Source organism: Dendrobates tinctorius, unplaced genomic scaffold (assembly GCF_039654945.1).
Source record: "Dendrobates tinctorius isolate UK_male_01 unplaced genomic scaffold, ASM3965494v1 ptg000055l, whole genome shotgun sequence".
In the NCBI taxonomy this organism is placed as follows: Eukaryota; Metazoa; Chordata; class Amphibia; order Anura; family Dendrobatidae; genus Dendrobates; species Dendrobates tinctorius.
Window position 1 is genome coordinate 5,716,933 of NW_027361723.1, and position 21,541 is coordinate 5,738,473.

The 21,541-nt window shown below is 47.9% G+C and overlaps 1 long non-coding RNA gene across 1 annotated transcript; it reads left to right on the top strand.

Moving 5' to 3' along the window:
- The first annotated feature begins 7,090 nt into the window (after positions 1-7,090).
- LOC141091726 (uncharacterized) lies at positions 7,091-15,364 on the top strand. The gene is made up of 3 exons (XR_012232560.1): positions 7,091-7,510; positions 14,025-14,156; positions 14,246-15,364. It is a non-coding gene; the product is annotated as an uncharacterized lncRNA (long non-coding RNA).
- The last annotated feature ends 6,177 nt before the right edge of the window (positions 15,365-21,541 follow it).

Below are 21,541 nucleotides of genomic sequence, written 5' to 3' on the forward strand. Positions count from 1 at the left end.
TCCTCCATGGAGGGGATATCTCACAATGTGTGGGGCTTCTCATCCATAGAGGGGATCTCTCACAATGTGTGGGGCTTCTCATCCATGGAGGGGATCTCTCACAATGTGCGGAGGCTTCTCATCCATGGAGGGGGTCACACACAATGTATGGAGGCTTCTTATACATGGAGGGGTCACTCACAATGTGTGGGGGCTTCTCCTCCATGGAGGGGATCTCTCACAATGTGCGGGGGCTTCTCCTCCATGGAGGGGATCACTCACAATGTGTGGGGGCTTCTCCTCCATGGAGGGGATCACTCACAATGTGTGGGGGCTTCTCATACATGGAGGGGATCACTCACAATGTGTGGGGGCTTCACATCCATGGAGGGGTCACTCACAAAGTGTGGGGGCTTCTCATCGATGGAGGGGATCTCTCAAAATGTGTGGGGCTTCTCATCCATAGAGGGGATCTCTCACAATGTGCGGAGGCTTCTCATCCATGGAGGGGGTCACACACAATGTGTGGGGGCTTCACATCCATGGAGGGGATCACTCACAATGTGTGGGGGCTTCACATCCATGGAGGGGTCACTCACAAAGTGTGGGGGCTTCTCATCCATAGAGGGGATCTCTCACAATGTGTGGGGCTTCTCAACCATAGAGGGGATCTCTCACAATGTGCGGAGGCTTCTCATCCATGGAGGGGGTCACACACAATGTATGGAGGCTTCTTATACATGGAGGGGTCACTCACAATGTGTGGGGGCTTCTCCTCCATGGAGGGGATCTCTCACAATGTGTGCGGCTTCTCATCCATAGAGGGGATCTCTCACAATGTGTGGGGCTTCTCATCCATGGAGGGGATCTCTCACAATGTGCGGAGGCTTCTCATCCATGGAGGGGGTCACACACAATGTATGGAGGCTTCTTATACATGGAGGGGTCACTCACAATGTGTGGGGGCTTCTCCTCCATGGAGGGGATCTCTCACAATGTGCGGGGGCTTCTCCTCCATGGAGGGGATCACTCACAATGTGTGGGGGCTTCTCCTCCATGGAGGGGATCACTCACAATGTGTGGGGGCTTCTCATACATGGAGGGGATCACTCACAATGTGTGGGGGCTTCACATCCATGGAGGGGTCACTCACAAAGTGTGGGGGCTTCTCATCGATGGAGGGGATCTCTCAAAATGTGTGGGGCTTCTCATCCATAGAGGGGATCTCTCACAATGTGTGGGGCTTCTCAACCATAGAGGGGATCTCTCACAATGTGCGGAGGCTTCTCATCCATGGAGGGGGTCACACACAATGTATGGAGGCTTCTTATACATGGAGGGGTCACTCACAATGTGTGGGGGCTTCTCCTCCATGGAGGGGATCTCTCACAATGTGTGGGGCTTCTCATCCATAGAGGGGATCTCTCACAATGTGTGGGGCTTCTCATCCATGGAGGGGATCTCTCACAATGTGCGGAGGCTTCTCATCCATGGAGGGGGTCACACACAATGTATGGAGGCTTCTTATACATGGAGGGGTCACTCACAATGTGTGGGGGCTTCTCCTCCATGGAGGGGATCTCTCACAATGTGCGGGGGCTTCTCCTCCATGGAGGGGATCACTCACAATGTGTGGGGGCTTCTCCTCCATGGAGGGGATCACTCACAATGTGTGGGGGCTTCTCATACATGGAGGGGATCACTCACAATGTGTGGGGGCTTCACATCCATGGAGGGGTCACTCACAAAGTGTGGGGGCTTCTCATCGATGGAGGGGATCTCTCAAAATGTGTGGGGCTTCTCATCCATAGAGGGGATCTCTCACAATGTGTGGGGCTTCTCAACCATAGAGGGGATCTCTCACAATGTGCGGAGGCTTCTCATCCATGGAGGGGGTCACACACAATGTATGGAGGCTTCTTATACATGGAGGGGTCATTCACAATGTGTGGGGGCTTCTCCTCCATGGAGGGGATCTCTCACAATGTGTGGGGCTTCTCATCCATAGAGGGGATCTCTCACAATGTGTGGGGCTTCTCATCCATAGAGGGGATCTCTCACAATGTGTGGGGCTTCTCATCCATGGAGGGGGTCACACACAATGTATGGAGGCTTCTTATACATGGAGGGGTCACTCACAATGTGTGGGGGCTTCTCCTCCATGGAGGGGATCTCTCACAATGTGCGGGGGCTTCTCCATGGAGGGGATCACTCACAATGTGTGGGGGCTTCTCCTCCATGGAGGGGATCACTCACAATGTGTGGGGGCTTCTCATACATGGAGGGGATCACTCACAATGTGTGGGGGCTTCACATCCATGGAGGGGTCACTCACAAAGTGTGGGGGCTTCTCATCGATGGAGGGGATCTCTCAAAATGTGTGGGGCTTCTCATCCATAGAGGGGATCTCTCACAATGTGTGGGGCTTCTCAACCATAGAGGGGATCTCTCACAATGTGCGGAGGCTTCTCATCCATGGAGGGGGTCACACACAATGTATGGAGGCTTCTTATACATGGAGGGGTCACTCACAATGTGTGGGGGCTTCTCCATGGAGGGGATCTCTCACAATGTGTGGGGCTTCTCATCCATAGAGGGGATCTCTCACAATGTGTGGGGCTTCTCATCCATGGAGGGGATCTCTCACAATGTGCGGAGGCTTCTCATCCATGGAGGGGGTCACACACAATGTATGGAGGCTTCTTATACATGGAGGGGTCACTCACAATGTGTGGGGGCTTCTCCTCCATGGAGGGGATCTCTCACAATGTGTGGGGGCTTCTCCTCCATGGAGGGGATCACTCACAATATGTGGGGGCTTCTCATACATGGAGGAGATCCCTCACAATGTGCGGGGGCTTCTCATCCATGGAGGGGATCACTCACAGTGTATAGAGGGGCTTCTCATCCATGGAGGGGATCACTCACAATGTGCGGGGGCTTCTCATCCATGGAGGGGATCACTCACAATGTGTGGGGGCTTCTCATACATGGAGGGGATCACACACAATATGTGGGGGCTTCTCATACTTGGAGGGGGTCACTCACAATGTCTGGGGGCTTCTCATCCATGGAGGGGGTCACTTACAATGTGTGGAGGCTTCTCATCCATGGAGGGGGGTCACTCACAATGTGTGGGGGCTTCTCATCCATGGAGGGGATCACTCACAATGTACTGGGGCTTCTCATCCATGGAGGGGATCACTCACAATATGTGGGGGCTTCTCATCCAAGGAGGGGATCACTCACAATATGTGGGGGCTTCTCATATATGGAGGGGATCACTCACAATGTGTGGGGGCTTCTCATCCATGGAGGGGGTCACTCACAATGTGTGGGGGCTTCTCATCCATGGAGGGGATCACTCATAATGTGTGGGGGCTTCTCATCCATGGAGGGGGTCACTCATAATGTGCGGGGGCTTCTCATCCAAGGAGGGGATCACTCACAATATGTGGGGGCTTCTCATATATGGAGGGGATCACTCACAATGTGTGGGGGCTTCTCATCCATGGAGGGGATCACTCACAATGTGTGGGGGCTTCTCATCCATGGAGGGCGTCACTCACAATGTGTGGGGGCTTCTCATCCATGGAGGGGATCACTCATAATGTGTGGGGGCTTCTCATCCATGGAGGGGATCACTCACAATGTGTGGGGGCTTCTCATCCATGGAGGGGATCACTCATAATGTGTGGGGGCTTCTCATCCATGGAGGGGGTCACTCATAATGTGTGGGGGCTTCTCATCCATGGAGGGCGTCACTCACAATGTGTGGGGGGCTTCTCATCCATGGAGGGGATCACTCACAATGTGTGGGGGCTTCTCATCCATGGAGGGGATCACTCATAATGTGTGGGGGCTTCTCATCCATGGAGGGGGTCACTCATAATGTGTGGGGGCTTCTCATCCATGGAGGGCGTCACTCACAATGTGTGGGGGCTTCTCATCCATGGAGGGGGTCACTCACAATGTGTGGGGGCTTCTCATCCATGGAGGGGATCACTCATAATGTGTGGGGGCTTCTCATCCATGGAGGGGGTCACTCATAATGTGTGGGGGCTTCTCATCCATGGAGGGCGTCACTCACAATGTGTGGGGGGCTTCTCATCCATGGAGGGGGTCACTCACAATGTGTGGGGGCTTCTCATCCATGGAGGGGGTCACTCATAATGTGTGGGGGCTTCTCATCCATGGAGGGGAATCGCTCACTCCAAAGCCGAGACCTCACATGGCGATGTTTACTGAAAAACTAAAATTTTTCGGCTCTTTGAAGAGGAGGAGGCAATTAATGTGCAAAAATGGAAAATTGCTGGTCATGAAAGTGTTGAAGTGCCAGTGCTCTCTAATGCAGCATAGGATTATTTCCCCTCCTTGTCGGATTATCAGAATTTCTTGGACTACAGGACTTTTTTGCTGTATTATAATATTTTCTTCTATGAACGTTAACTCTTCGCCTGCTGGAGATGTCCAGACGCCGTTGTCCGGGTCCATAGACACCACTTTGTGTTTACACTGAAATCTCCGCCGGAGCGGTGAGAGACTGAAGCGTAGCAATGCATTCCGCCGGTGGAACCGCGCTCTGCGGGGCCCCAGAAGTGATTTATTTACATCCCATCCAGCCACGTACCGCGGCGCAGCGTCTGCTCCATTAACATGAAGAGGGCACCATGAAACGCGGTTTAAATAGTCCCAGTCTGGGAAGAGCATTACAAATGGATCGGCCTGCGTTGGCAGCGGCGTCCTGGGAGCGAGCGCCCGTAATCTCCACCACCTGCAGAATGGGAAAATAAATCGCAGTTTAACATACGGCGGCATTGATATTCAAATCCATTCTAATGCTACCGCTGCAGCCGGGCGAGTGTGAACGGTGACTAATGGATTCACAGCTATGGCATAAGCCACATCTCAGGAAGATGGAGGGGCCGAATGTGAACATGAGATGCAGAGGATACGAGAGACGGCTGGAAAAACTGAAGGAGGAGGAGGGTGACATAGTGCTGATATGGTTAGGTTAGGATATGGGTTGAACTAGATGGACTTAAAGTCTCCCTTCAACCTTAATAACATTGTTACTATGCTACAAGAGGGAAAAAGCTGGGGAACTACAAGTCCCAGCATCAAAGGGGTAAGGCAGCGCTGATACAAGAGGGAAAAAACTGGGAACTACAAGTCCCAGCACTGACAACTATAGGGAAACAGTTGAGAAACTACAAGTCCCAGCATCAAAGGGGTAAGGCAGCGCTGATAAAAGATGGATAAAGCTGGGAACTACAAGTTCCAGCATCAAAGGGGTAAGGCAGTGCTGATACAAGAGGGAAAAAGCTGGGAACTACAAGTCCCAGCATCAAAGGGGGTAAGGCAGCGCTGATACAAGAGGGAAAAAGATGGGAAATACAAGTCCCAGCATCAAAGGGGTAAGGCAGTGCTGATACAAGAGGGAAAAAGCTGGGAACTACAAGTCCCAGCATCAAAGGGGGTAAGGCAGCGCTGATACAAGAGGGAAAAAGATGGGAAATACAAGTCCCAGCATCAAAGGGGGTAAGGCAGCGCTGATAAAAGATGGATAAAGCTGGGAACTACAAGTCCCAGCATCAAAGGGGTAAGGCAGTGCTGATACAAGAGGGAAAAAGCTGGGAACTACAAGTCCCAGCATCAAAGGGGGTAAGGCAGCGCTGATACAAGAGGGAAAAAGATGGGAAATACAAGTCCCAGCATCAAAGGGGGTAAGGCAGCGCTGATAAAAGATGGATAAAGCTGGGAACTACAAGTCCCATCATCAAAGGGGTAAGGCAGCGCTGATGAAAGTTGGATAAAGCTGGGAACTACAAGTCCCAGCATCAAAGGGATAAGACAGTGCTGATGAAAGTTGGATAAAGCTGGGAGCTACAAGTCCCAGCATCAAAGGGATAAGACAGTGCTGATACAAGAGGGAAAAAGCTGGGAACTACAAGTCCCAGCATCAAAGTGGGTAAGGCAGCGCTGATAAAAGATGGATAAAGCTGGGAACTACAAGTCCCAGCATCAAAGGGGTAAGGCAGCGCTGATAAAAGTTGGATAAAGCTGGGAACTACAAGTCCCAGCATCAAAGGGGGTAAGGCAGTGCTGATACAAGAGGGAAAAAGCTGGGAACTACAAGTCCCAGCATCAAAGGAGGTAAGGCAGTGCTGATACAAGAGGGAAAAAGCTGGGAGCTACAAGTCCCAGCATCAAAGGGGGTAAGGCAGTGCTGATACAAGAGGGAAAAAGCTGGGAACTACAAGTCCCAGCATCAAAGTGGGTAAGGCAGCGCTGATAAAAGATGGATAAAGCTGGGAACTACAAGTCCCAGCATCAAAGGGGGTAAGGCAGTGCTGATACAAGAGGGAAGAAGCTGAGAACTACAAGTCCCAGCATCAAAGGGGGTAAGGCAGCACTGATACAAGAGGGAAAAAGCTGGGAACTACAAATCCCAGCACTGACAACTACAGGGAAACAGTTGAGAAACTACAAGTCCCAGCATTGGAGGGGTAAATTAGAGCTTATATTTGAAGGAAACAGACGAGAAACTACAAGTCTCAGCATGTAATGACTCACATTCCTCTGATAGGCGGTTTCCATTTTAATATCCCTGCTTGCTGTCAGTGAATAGCAGCGTCCTTAGTTACATTGATTACCAGCTGATCCCTGCCCTCACTTCACTCACTTTCACCCCAGGTTACAATGCACCCAGCGCAGATGATCCTCTGTGAGCTGGACATGCAGCAATCCTGTACCTGAGCCGACAGCTTGTTACAATGTATGTATTGTTCTAGATCTTTATCACAGGAGGTTTAGAATGGAGACAAGTGTAGCAATCCCTCAGTTCTATCCAGCATTAAAGGGGTGTCCTCACGTTAATGAATTGTTTTATTTCTACACAGCATGAAAATAAGCAAGTTTGCAATTTGCCCATCTGCTGCTATTCTCTTACAATGAGAGCTTTTATCTTACATAGGGTACAGCTGATTCCCTGGAGTTTGACCACCAGAGCCTGTCCCAGAGAGTGCAGCAGTTCCACTCCGGAGATGGGTTAACTCCTAATATCCCAGCCACCTCTCTCCAGCCCATTGATTTCTATATAGCAGTTATCTGCTCCCTTCTTCCGTCTCAGCACCTGACCAGCTGCTGTTATTAGACTTGCTAAATCTCCAGCCCGCACCATCTGAGCAATTCTCCTAAGCACTGCTTTCACTGTCCTGCTGTCTCTATGGGTACATATAGTGATAGAAGTGTAAGAAAACACAGGAAAGTGATGGCAGAACAGAAGACTAGAGCTGTAACGATAGGGGAGCCAGCAGAGGCGCAGACGAGGAACTGCACAGGCGAGGTGTGAGGGGGTATAATGTTCTTTATTCTTAACCCCTCTTTTTCTTATGCTCCGACTTCTGTTAAGACTGTCAGATGTTTTATGATGATCTAAATCACCTGACCGCTGCAACCAATCACAGTCAAGAGTGATCCGGACGCTGGTGGGATGGGGAGATCTCAGTGCAGACTCCGGGAGGGTGCGGTAGGTGAACGTGATGGTGTTTGTTATTTTGTATACTTACTTGATCCATGACTACCCTTCATATGTACTGTGCCCCCGTAGTCAGTGCAGTCCTATGTGCACTGTGCGGTGTAATATGCCTTTAGTATTATTAATGCACTCAGCTGTGAACTCGCTCAGGTCTGAAATATGACAGTGTCACAGGAATGGATGGTTGTGTGTCAGTCTCTACTGGCGATCTGAGATTCCATTCACGGAGGAGTAAAAAGTAATTAATCCTACAGAGACAGTGAGGAGCTTCTCTATGTGGTTGGTCTGAGCGCAGCCGTCCGCCAAGAACTTATTGAATACTGAACATTATCAGAACCGTCATTACATTGTGACAGTAATCTGCAAAAATCTGACGATCAGCAGCGCAATCACCTCTTTACCAAAACCGACCAAACTGATTGTCCGGAGCGAGTCTGACCTGACGCTGCAGCAACCGGCCGTCTGCAAGACGTCATTCATTATATATGATGTGAATTGTCTCCAAAGCCTCAGAGCAGGAACCAGAGAGAAAGCAGCAGAATTACAAATGCTATGAGACGGACGGTTCTAAAGTCCGAACCCCCTCCCCCGGGGAACAAAGACATCCACTAATCCATTTACATGGAGTTTATATATTCAGCAACGATCTAGAAGCCAAAGAAAGTCCGGCACTAAAGACAAAATACAATTACATCTAGAAGGTACAGACCATTACTGATCCTGTACTGATCCTGAGTTACCTCCTGTATTATACCCCAGAGCTGCACTCACTATTCTGCTGGTGCAGTCACTGTGTACATGCATTACATTACTGATCCTGAGTTACATCCTGTATTATACTCCAGAGCTGCACTCACTATTTTGCTGGTGCAGTCACTGTGTACATACATTACTGATCCTGAGTCACATCCTGTATTATACCCCAGAGCTGCACTCACTATTCTGCTGGTGCAGTCACTGTGTACATACATTACATTACTGATCCTGAGTTACATCCAGTATTATACTCCAGAGCTGCACTCACTATTCTGCTGGTGGAGTCACTGTGTACATACATTACATTACTGATCCTGAGTTACCTCCTGTATTATACTCCAGAGCTGCACTCACTATTCTGCTGGTGCAGTCACTGTGTACATACATTACATTACTGATCCTGAGTTACATCCTGTATTATACTCCAGAGCTGCACTCACTATTCTGCTGATGCAGTCACTGTGTACATACATTACATTACTGATCCTGAGTTTCCTCATGTATTATACCCCAGAGCTGCACTCACTATTCTGCTGGTGCAGTCACTGTGTACATACATTACAATACTGATCCAGAGTTACATCCTGTATTATACTCCAGAGCTGCACTCACTATTCTGCTGGTGCAGTCACTGTGTACATACATTACATTACTGATCCTGAGTTACATCCTGTATTATACTCCAGAGCTGCACTCACTATTCTGCTGATGCAGTCACTGTATACATACATTACATTACTGATCCTGAGTTTCCTCATGTATTATACCCCAGAGCTGCACTCACGATTCTGCTGGTGCAGTCACTGTGTACATACATTACAATACTGATCCAGAGTTACATCCTGTATTATACTCCAGAGCTGCACTCACTATTCTGCTGGTGCAGTCACTGTGTACATACATTACATTACTGATCCTGAGTTACATCCTGTATTATACCCCAGAGCTGCACTCGCTATTCTGCTGGTGCAGTCACTGTGTACATACATTACATTACTGATCCTGAGTTACATCCTGTATTATACTCCAGAGCTGCACTCACTATTCTGCTGGTGCAGTCACTGTGTACATACATTACATTACTGATCCTGAGTTACATCCTGTATTATACTCCAGAGCTGCACTCACTATTCTGCTGGTGCAGTCACTGTGTACATACATTACATTACTGATCCTGAGTTACATCCTGTATTATACTCCAGAGCTGCACTCACTATTCTGCTGATGCAGTCACTGTGTACATACATTACATTACTGATCCTGAGTTTCCTCATGTATTATACCCCAGAGCTGCACTCGCTATTCTGCTGGTGCAGTCACTGTGTACATACATTACATTACTGATCCTGAGTTACATCCTGTATTATACTCCAGAGCTGCACTCACTATTCTGCTGGTGCAGTCACTGTGTACATACATTACATTACTGATCCTGAGTTACATCCTGTATTATACCCCAGAGCTGCACTCGCTATTCTGCTGGTGCAGTCACTGTGTACATACATTACATTACTGATCCTGAGTTACATCCTGTATTATACTCCAGAGCTGCACTCACTATTCTGCTGATGCAGTCACTGTGTACATACATTACATTACTGATCCTGAGTTTCCTCATGTATTATACCCCAGAGCTGCACTCACGATTCTGCTGGTGCAGTCACTGTGTACATACATTACATTACTGATCCTGAGTTACATCCTGTATTATACCCCAGAGCTGCACTCGCTATTCTGCTGGTGCAGTCACTGTGTACATACATTACATTACAGATCCTGAGTTACATCCTGTATTATACCCCAGAGCTGCACTCGCTATTCTGCTGGTGCAGTCACTGTGTACATACATTACATTACTGATCCTGAGTTACATCCTGTATTATACTCCAGAGCTGCACTCACTATTCTGCTGGTGCAGTCACTGTGTACATACATTACATTACTGATCCTGAGTTACATCCTGTATTATACTCCAGAGCTGCACTCACGATTCTGCTGGTGCAGTCACTGTGTACATACATTACATTACTGATCCTGAGTTACATCCTGTATTATACCCCAGAGCTGCACTCGCTATTCTGCTGGTGCAGTCACTGTGTACATACATTACATTACTGATCCTGAGTTACATCCTGTATTATACCCCAGAGCTGCACTCACTATTCTGCTGGTGCAGTCACTGTGTACATACATTACATTACTGATCCTGAGTTACATCCTGTATTATACTCCAGAGCTGCACTCGCTATTCTGCTGGTGCAGTCACTGTGTACATACATTACATTACTGATCCTGAGTTACTTCCTGTATTATACTCCAGAGCTGCACTCACTATTCTGCTGGTGCAGTCACTGTGTACATACATTACATTACTGATCCTGAGTTACATCCTGTATTATACTCCAGAGCTGCACTCGCTATTCTGCTGGTGCAGTCACTGTGTACATACATTACATTACTGATCCTGAGTTACATCCTGTATTATACCCCAGAGCTGCACTCACTATTCTGCTGGTGCAGTCACTGTGTACATACATTACATTACTGATCCTGAGTTACATCCTGTATTATACTCCAGAGCTGCACTCGCTATTCTGCTGGTGCAGTCACTGTGTACATACATTACATTACTGATCCTGAGTTACATCATGTATTATACTCCAGAGCTGCACTCACTAATCTGCTGATGCAGTCACTGTGTACATACATTACATTACTGATCCTGAGTTACATCCTGTATTATACTCCAGAGCTGCACTCACTATTCTGCTGGTGCAGTCACTGTGTACATACATTACATTACTGATCCTGAGTTACATCCTGTATTATACCCCAGAGCTGCACTCGCTATTCTGCTGGTGCAGTCACTGTGTACATACATTACATTACTGATCCTGAGTTACATCCTGTATTATACTCCAGAGCTGCACTCACTATTCTGCTGGTGCAGTCACTGTGTACATACATTACATTACTGATCCTGAGTTACATCCTGTATTATACCCCAGAGCTGCACTCGCTATTCTGCTGGTGCAGTCACTGTGTACATACATTACATTACTGATCCTGAGTTACATCCTGTATTATACTCCAGAGCTGCACTCACTATTCTGCTGGTGCAGTCACTGTGTACATACATTACTGATCCTGAGTTACATCCTGTATTATACTCCAGAGCTGCACTCACTATTCTGCTGGTGCAGTCACTGTGTACATACATTACATTACTGATCCTGAGTTACATCCTGTATTATACCCCAGAGCTGCACTCGCTATTCTGCTGGTGCAGTCACTGTGTACATACATTACATTACTGATCCTGAGTTACATCCTGTATTATACTCCAGATCTGCACTCACTATTCTGCTGGTGCAGTCACTGTGTACATACATTACATTACTGATCCTGAGTTACATCCTGTATTATACCCCAGAGCTGCACTCACTATTCTGCTGGTGCAGTCACTGTGTACATACATTACATTACTGATCCTGAGTTACATCCTGTATTATACTCCAGAGCTGCACTCACTATTCTGCTGGTGCAGTCACTGTGTAGATACATTACTCTCTGAGGTCGGGTGAGTTTTTCCACCATCCTGAGATTAATCTTCTCACATTTTTTCGCTCAGACTTGTAAATTATCTCATTCTCGGATTTTGCCAGAGTTTCAGTAAATTTAGACAGAAAGATCATAATTCTCATTGATTCCTCGGCCGCTTTCAGAAGTGCATAAAGTCTCGTTTTATCGGAGGGGAAGGTGCGGTGATTAGGAAGGATCGATTTCTTATTCCGTCTGAGAGCTGATCCTATAAGATGGTAAAATCGTCCCCCGGTGACCAGATAAGACGGCGGCTCACAGGAGCGGCACTAGGGGTAGACTCCCGCATTTCTGGCCAATCAGGAGACACCCCAATGTCTCCGAGACACTGCGTCACTCACACACGTACGTTGGTATTATCTGTGCACTGTATAGTGGTATTGCTACATAGGGCAGAGTTATAGATTGTGTGGCTATATATACATTAGTCATGTAAACACATTGCTGTATTGTAACCAAATAATACTGCCATATAGAGATTAATAATGCCGTCATACTATGTACTTATAGATACAAAAAATGCTTTACTGTGAATAAATTCTGCAATAATAATGCCACATAATAGCGGTGCGATATTACTATGTACGTTTTCATATACAGTAGTGCCGTAATGTGGATAAATAGTACCGCCACCCCTGGTCAGGTACACTTGATGCTTATTGATACTTAATACTTTATCCTGAGATTTGAAAGCAAGATCCAAAAGCTGCAGAAGCAAAGTGCCGACCACCGAGCCATTGTGCTGCCTGCACCGCTATGGCACTATTATCAGTCTCTATATGGCAGTATTATTTGGTCACCTTAAGACAATGCTTTTCCTTATATGACTGTAGCATAGTGCTAATACTGAGCGCTATATGGCGAGCAGTGGATGTTCCTAAGTGTAACGAGCAGGACATTATTAGGCTTTGCATGGCGGTATCTTTGGCACTGTTTTGTCATGTATGTAGTAATTTTGGCACTGCTTGGCGGTATTATTCACCCACTGGTCATGTATGGAGTAATTATCAGGAAAACTGCAGGAGAAAGGATCCAGTCTTCTCGGGAGATTTGAATAAAAAAGAAACATTTAGAATAATTGTCACCATAAAAAAGGGATAAAGATGAAGAGATAAACGTAGCGGAATGTGAGCGGAGGAACATTGGGGGTCACATTCACGGAGACTCTGCCGCCGCCGGAATCTTAGATGTTGCCCATCGGTGATGATTAAACATAAGAAAAGTATAGACGAGTATTTCGCTCCTAAGAGACGTCTAGGGCCGGCGTCACGCTAGAGAGGAATACGGACGAGGGAGAGGCGATAAAACCGCGCATTGCCCACGGACCAATGATTCGCTATGGGGCGGCTCCCACCAGCTGTATTTTCTACGGTCCGTGCCAATCGCAGCATGCTGGGACTGTCAGCGCCCGTAGTAATGCAAGTCTATGGGTGCGCTAAAACAACGCATTACACACGGACCACCCGTGTGACTTGCGAGAAATACGCCGGACTTCTCCTGGTGACAGGAAGTGTTCTAAGCAATCATCAGGAAGCTTCGACATGCTAATTAGCTGAAACGGCGCTCCAGCCATCCAGGACGTACGCCTCCACGGAGTCCAGCAGCGTCATGGTGCCCTACCGGAATGGGGAGCCGCTAATTGTTCCTGTGCAGGATCGCCCGGAATTATGGGGCCAGCGGGATGCACATTATGCCGACCGGGCAAGAAAGGCGGCTGCATGGAGGCGCATATGTCACCAAATGTTCCCTGATTTTGGTGATCGGCCACGTGAGGAGCAGCAGCACATAACTGCCCATAAATTATGTATGTCAAATTACTGCCATCAAAAAAATGATTTTACAAGTAGCCCCCCACGTCCTGTGCTTCAGATATTGGGCTCTTGTGGCTTGGACATTATTTTTGGACACACTGTTTCACCCTGAGAGAATGTCACCCTGTCCCCAAGCTCCTCATAACGCAAAACCAGTTTAAAGAGTTGCTACTTGCCACATGAGCGACTGTGACCCTGTGCGCCTGGCCTGGTTGCACCAATGCTAGATGCCACCCTGGGTAGAACTCACACCCTAGCAGGCCACAGGACTTTGATACTAGTTCAAAAACTTGTTTTCGGCAAATCGCAAGTTTTCATTCTTTTATGTCACATTGCAGTCGCAGCATCCGTGACCAGTATCGCAGTGAGCGCCAGCAGCGGGCAAGAAGTGGTTCAGGGTCCCACACAAAGCGGAAATATGTTTATTTCGACCACCTCTCGTTCCTCTCTCCAATTATGGATCTCAGGCCGTAAGTATACCAAAAACACCACATGACACAAATGCTTTATAGGGCCCGATCCAAATTTTCCTTTTTCTACATTTTATATTTAATCACAGAACTCAGTCTAACCTCACTGAAAGGCAGACAGGGTCTGATTCAGAGGCCATCCTCGATCCTGTAGGTGGAGGGGTGGAGGTGTCTGGCCCATCTTGTGACCTTCCAAGGAGCCAGGCCCAAGTGACTTCTACTCAACCTGATCCTGCCCTAGAACCTGGGCCGCCACCAGAAACACCACCACCAGGAACAGAGCCACAACAAGGACCGTCAGCTGCATCACCACCCGACATCCAGGATGAGCAGGGAAACAGCAGCAGCCCAACTGTTCGGCTAGAGGGCTCCCCCCAGCCTGCTGTGCCATCCCGGCGAGGTAGACGAAGGCGCCATATCCCTGCCACTGATACCAGGACCAATGTGGATACAGGGGACCAAAATTATCTTACCAGAGTTGCCACTGATGATGGGGAGGAGGAGTACTCACGCAGCCTTGCCCATTATCTTCATTCCCTTCCCCGTGAGGTGCAGCTACGTGTGCGAGGATCCATTCAGATCCTAATTGACTCAAGCACCCCCCAATACCCCTTATGAGTTGTTTGAGTTTCTGGAGAGGTGGCAGCTGTCACCCAGGAATCTGATGCGTCTTTACTCACACCCCCAAGTGCTTGCCCAATCAGGGTCTGAGGATCCTCTTACATGTGGGCCTACACCTCACCCCCTTCCCCCCCCTACCCAACATTGGCAACGTCATTCCCAAATGTCAGGGTATAACTCAGCACACCAATATGGCCACTTGTTCCCAGCCAATGTTGGAGGCTGGTCCCAATCTGGTTGGGGACGACATGGCCGTTTTGGTGGTTTAGACTCACGGCCCTACCAGCCCCAAGCCCATGAGCCGGCCCACTACCTCCATCATGGGCAAGAGTATGCCCCCACACAGGCCGAGGGCCAAGGTGGTCACACTAGCCATCAGGCAACACAGGTCAGGCTGCCGCCGTCTCCCCCCTATATACTACAATTTATACGTTTGTGCGTTTTTTTGTGGTTAATGCTGTATTGAAACATTTTAACTTTTTTTTTGTTCTAAGGCCAATTATGGCCATTTTGCTAAATAACATATGGCTCGAATATGGTTTCACAAGGCCTTGAAAAAAAGGGTACATAAAAAGTTTTAACTTTCAGTTGTTGTTGTCTTTATCAATGATGCACTTACATCACGCCATGCTGCCATATGCTTACACAGTGATTTAGAAACAGAGAAAAGACATAACGGTTGTAATAAATATAGTTTCCGAAAGGCCAAAAAGAAAAATTATAACATAGACACAGCATGCTCCGGCCAAGAAGTTTCCCCCTCAGGTGAGATAAAGCAATTTGCGAAAATATCACGCACTCTGAGCCCAGAGATCGGTCTACGTTGAGGGTTGATAGGTGGTCTTGCCCTACGCACATTGTCCGACCCACGCACAACACCATCAGAGGAGGAACAATCATGTATCCTGGTGAAGTTATGAAGAACCACACAGGCTTTAACTACTTCATTTACATTTTGTTCACTCAGCTGAATGGCAGACTGGAGTACCCGCCATTTGGCCCAAAGAATGCCAAAGGAACACTCCACCAGTCACCTAGCACGTGATAGGCGCAAGTTAAATATCCTGCGCCTGTGGTCAAGGTTGCGCCGGGGATATGGCCTCATGACATTGCGCGTTAACTGAAAGGCCTCATCTGCCACAAGGACATAAGGGACAGATTGTTCGGGGGAGCCTGGTAGCTGGCGTGGTGGTGGTAGATCCAACTGGTTGGTGCGTAGCCGCCGAGCCATAATGGAAGTATTGAAGACTCGAGAGTCTCCCGTCCTTCCATAGGCCCCAATGTCAACAATTATAAACTTGTATTGAGGGTCGGCCAGAGCCAACAATACAACAGAAGAGTATTGTTTAAAATTGAAGAATTGGGAGCCTGAGTTCGGCGGCTTACGCACCCGGATATGTTTGCCATCCAGGGCCCCAATACAATTAGGAAACTGGCAGTCCTCCTCAAAGTCCCTTGATATCCTCAACCAGTCTTCCATCCTGGGCTCGGGCATGACAACTTGATGGAGTCTTAACCATATTTGACTGCATGTGGACCTGACTATGCCAGAAGTGGTAGATCTTCCAATGAGAAACTCATGGTGGAGGGCGGCATAAGACAGGCCAGTGGCCAGGACGCTGAAGAACAACAGAAAAGGAATATTTTAGAATGCACAAATTAACAAAAAAACAAGGTACATACATACCAAACTTGTTAATAATTCAGATCTACTAACACACATATATTTGGTCGCACAATCACTACGTGATATTCAGTACATCTTACACATAACATTCTGGTCTGTAAGTTTCAACATATCTGGAATAAGATGAGGGCATTAAACTAAGCAAAAAAAATTACAGACTTTGGGCAACACATCATGAACATAGAGAATGTGGTTGTGTAGTAGATACCGTAATGTGTGTCCTGAAAGGCTATCCCAGGGCGCACTGTCTCCAAGACTAGATCAAATGTTGCAAGGCTCATGCGCTAGTATTGGTAGAATTTAGCCGGATGCTCCCGCAGAGAAGAATAGAGGCGGTGAAAATGACCTCTTGTGAGTCTTTGCCTCAAAAGTGGATGGACCCACATGCGTCTCCTCCTCCGCGGATCCATTATCACGGCTGGCCAAAGCGGCGGGAAAAAACCCAGCTGAACAGGACACGGTCAGTTGGGGTGAACTGAAGTGTGTCTGACATGTTTGCTACCAACCACCAAGACACCAACACAAGCACAGCACCAAAATGGGCAGATTGGAGGCTGCCTCCTGATGTCGAGGCAATAAATAGGGTTAGTGCTGATGATGTAAATTATGTGCAGGCCTCAAAACCGTTAAATGTCTATTCTGCAAGGTTGCGAGAAAAAAACGCTATATGGATCACATACGGATCACATACGGATCACATACGGATCACATACGGATCACATACGGATGCTTACATGAGAAAAATACACGGCCACACTGACAGCGGGTGACATAGGGAGCACTATTTAGGGACCATTTATGCGTATTACCGCCGTACAATACGGTCCGTAATTCTCTACGCTGTGTGTGACTCCAGCCTAAGTGTTGCACCCGTATTCCTGAAGGCTAGAAATAAGCAGACACTTCAGCTTTTCTTTGGAGACTCTTGGTAATTACATGCTAGAGGATTTCTTGAATTCCAGAAACTTTTACTTTCGCATTAGAAGTGCTCCAGCAATAATGTATTGACACATCATAAATTGTGATATCTACGGTATTTATTATTGTATAATTAGTGTATAGGTGGCAGCATTAATTATCCACACTCAACAATGGATTTACCAGCATGTCCAGTCTTGTGATTAGAATTGTTTAGTAATGTGGAGGAGTTCCAGTATGATCCTTTATTACCCTACATGTCTATAGTATGTCACGATTATTATGCCCTGTATGGCGGTGTCATTTATTCTCACACTAGGACACATTATTTATTAGTCCACATGCAGGATGAGTTCATTATTTGTGTATTTTTAGTTCCAAAGAAATGAACCTTAACCCTTACGTCACAAGTCTCTAGTAACGTAGGTAATGCTCGTCCTTTCTCTCATTTCTCAGAGCTAATAACATTGTCTTTAATGGGGCAAATAAGACGGAGAAAAAACCTCCGATAAATGATCAGATGCGTTTCACCACAATTCTCGGCAGCCACCGCCAGATCGTCCAGGACAATATGTCACAGGTAGAACGTCAATAATTCATTAATTAAAGGAGAAGTCTGTTACCGTGCAACATGTTGATAATTTCCTCTGAGGTCTGAACTGAGCACTTACCAATCACTGCTCTAATCAGTGACACACGATTCTGGAGCAGAATTCCGGACGCCCCGTCCAGGTTTACACGATCATATGTGATCCATACATCTAAAGAAATCTACAGATGAGATACAACGGAGGAAATGTTGATGTCAATTAAGAGAATATTGGAGATCACAAGACATCAGTAATGAAAAAAATCTAAAATCTTACAATGACTTGTGCCCTCACTGAAAAAAATTATTTAATGTCCTGAGAAATAGACAAAGCGCGAGGGACAAATACTACAAATAGCACAAATGTCCCCATCTGATCATTGCTGAAAAGGAAGGTTAAAAAAGGTCATTTACAAAAAATGTCAGGACTCCTCCTCCTCCTGTATCTATAGAGTGTAAGCTCCTGTGGTCAGGACTCCTCCTCCTCCTGTATCTATAGAGTGTAAGCTCCTGAGGTCAGGACTCCTCCTCCTGTATCTATAGAGTGTAAGCTCCTGTAGTCAGGACTCCTCCTCCTCCTGTATCTATAGAGTGTAAGCTCCTGTGGTCAGGACTCCTCCTCCTGTATCTATAGAGTGTAAGCTCCTGTGGTCAGGACTCCTCCTCCTGTATCTATAGAGTGTAAGCTCCTGTGGTCAGGACTCCTCCTCCTCCTGTATCTATAGAGTGTAAGCTCCTGAGGTCAGGACTCCTCCTCCTGTATCTATAGAGTGTAAGCTCCTGTGGTCAGGACTCCTCCTCCTGTATCTATAGAGTATAAGCTCCTGTGGTCAGGACTCCTCCTCCTGTATCTATAGAGTGTAAGCTCCTGTGGTCAGGATTCCTCCTCCTCCTGTATCTATAGAGTGTAAGCTCCTGTGGTCAGGACTCCTCCTCCTGTATCTATAGAGTGTAAGCTCCTGTGGTCAGGACTCCTCCTCCTCCTGTATCTATAGAGTGTAAGCTCCTGTGGTCAGGACTCCTCCTCCTCCTGTATCTATAGAGTGTAAGCTCCTGTGGTCAGGACTCCTCCTCCTCCTGTATCTATAGAGTGTAAGCTCCTGTGGCCAGGACTCCTCCTCCTGTATCTATAGAGTGTAAGCTCCTGTGGTCAGGACTCCTCCTCCTCCTGTATCTATAGAGTGTAAGCTCCTGTGGTCAGGACTCCTCCTCCTGTATCTATAGAGTGTAAGCTCCTGTGGTCAGGACTCCTCCTCCTGTATCTATAGAGTGTAAGCTCCTGAGGTCAGGACTCCTCCTCCTGTATCTATAGAGTGTAAGCTCCTGTGGTCAGGACTCCTCCTCCTGTATCTATAGAGTATAAGCTCCTGTGGTCAGGACTCCTCCTCCTGTATCTATAGAGTGTAAGCTCCTGTGGTCAGGACTCCTCCTCCTGTATCTATAGAGTGTAAGCTCCTGTGGTCAGGACTCCTCCTCCTGTATCTATAGAGTGTAAGCTCCTGTGGTCAGGACTCCTCCTCCTCCTGTATCTATAGAGTGTAAGCTCCTGTGGTCAGGACTCCTCCTCCTCCTGTATCTATAGAGTGTAAGCTCCTGTGGTCAGGACTCCTCCTCCTGTATCTATAGAGTGTAAGCTCCTGTGGTCAGGACTCCTCCTCCTGTATCTATAGAGTGTAAGCTCCTGTGGTCAGGACTCCTCCTCCTCCTGTATCTATAGAGTGTAAGCTCCTGGGGTCAGGACTCCTCCTCCTCCTGTATCTATAGAGTGTAAGCTCCTGTGGTCAGGACTCCTTCTCCTGTATCTATAGAGTGTAAGCTCCTGTGGTCAGGACTCCTCCTCCTGTATCTATAGAGTGTAAGCTCCTGTGGTCAGGACTCCTCCTCCTGTATCTATAGAGTGTAAGCTCCTGAGGTCAGGACTCCTCCTCCTGTATCTATAGAGTGTAAGCTCTTGTGGTCAGGACTCCTCCTCCTCCTGTATCTATAGAGTGTAAGCTCCTGTGGTCAGGACTCCTCCTCCTGTATCTATAGAGTGTAAGCTCCTGTGGTCAGGACTCCTCCTCCTGTATCTATAGAGTGTAAGCTCTTGTGGTCAGGACTCCTCCTCCTCCTGTATCTATAGAGTGTAAGCTCCTGTGGTCAGGACTCCTCCTCCTCCTGTATCTATAGAGTGTAAGCTCTTGTGGTCAGGACTCCTCCTCCTCCTGTATCTATAGAGTGTAAGCTCCTGTGGTCAGGACTCCTCCTCCTGTATCTATAGAGTGTAAGCTCCTGTGGTCAGGACTCCTCCTCCTCCTGTATCTATGGAGTGTAAGCTCCTGTGGTCAGGACTCCTCCTCCTCCTGTATCTGGGTCACCCTCGCACACCCAGGGCAGTGGGGTACTCGGTACCGGGCCGGTGTCAAGGTGGGAATGTGTCACAGCAGCGGTGACCCGGTCCATGGCCCTGAGCACCCAATATCAATGGCAGTGATGTTAATGGTGTTAAAGTTTATATGAATAGTTTGTGATGCCACCCGTGGTGTTTGGCAAGTAAGATGGTAAACCAACGCTGCATGCAGATCCGCTGGGACTGATGATGTGGTGCAGCAGAGATGGTATAGCTCCCCACAGGTGGAGCTGTAGTCCCAGGGCAGTGTAGGTGCAATTGATGAGGAGAGGCGCAGAATGGCATGGAGGCTGGTACCCAGGTGTAGTGGTGCGGGAATAACTGGAGGACACCAGAGTATGCAGTTCCAAAGCTTTACTCACTGTTTGCAGTTCACTCAACTGCCTGCCTCCGTACTGTGTTCTCCAGGTCAGGACTCCAGCCAACCTCCAGGCAGGATAGGATTCTCTCTTCCACACTCCGCCAACATGTACCTTACTGAACGACTCCTCCAATGCGCCTTCAGGGGCGAAGCACTCCAGTACTTAGTTACCCTAGAATGCCTCTCTCTAGGTGTGCCTAGTCTTTATTTGTATGACAGACAGCTGTAGCCTGCTTCGGGGATTCCTCACAGCGTCCCGGCTCTCTATTCAGTTGCTGTTGTGTCCCAAGTCTATGATGGGAGCAAGGCGTTAGCGGCTCACTACTCCTCCGGTGTCTGTTGCCGGACATAAAGATCCAATCAACCTCGGGGACCGGGCCCCGGCCTTTGCGCTCTCTGGACTGGAAGGGTTCTCTATCTTTCTCAACCTGCTTCCCACCGTCCTTCTATTCTCCTTCGTTCCGATCTGTTCTCTCTCTCTCTTATGGAAGGTTAGGTTATCAATCTTATCAGTCTCTTTCTCTGGTCTTTCTCGTGCCAGCAGGCCAGATCACTGGGACCTGCTGCAGCATGTCCCTCAGACTCCCATCTTCTCTCTTCTCTCTCCTCTATCCAACTAACCAATAACTTTCACTCTTCCCACTCTTTTGTACCATCTTACTCCACCCGCCTCCCAGCACATCTCGTGTTACGAAGCAGGGTTCCACGAGGGGTGCTCTGCTAACCCCCAGCATGAAGCTGTTAGGTGGCCCCACTGAACTATCCTGTGTGTGGAATGCAGGTGTGGAGTGTGGTCAGGAGTTCTCACCTTTGAGATACT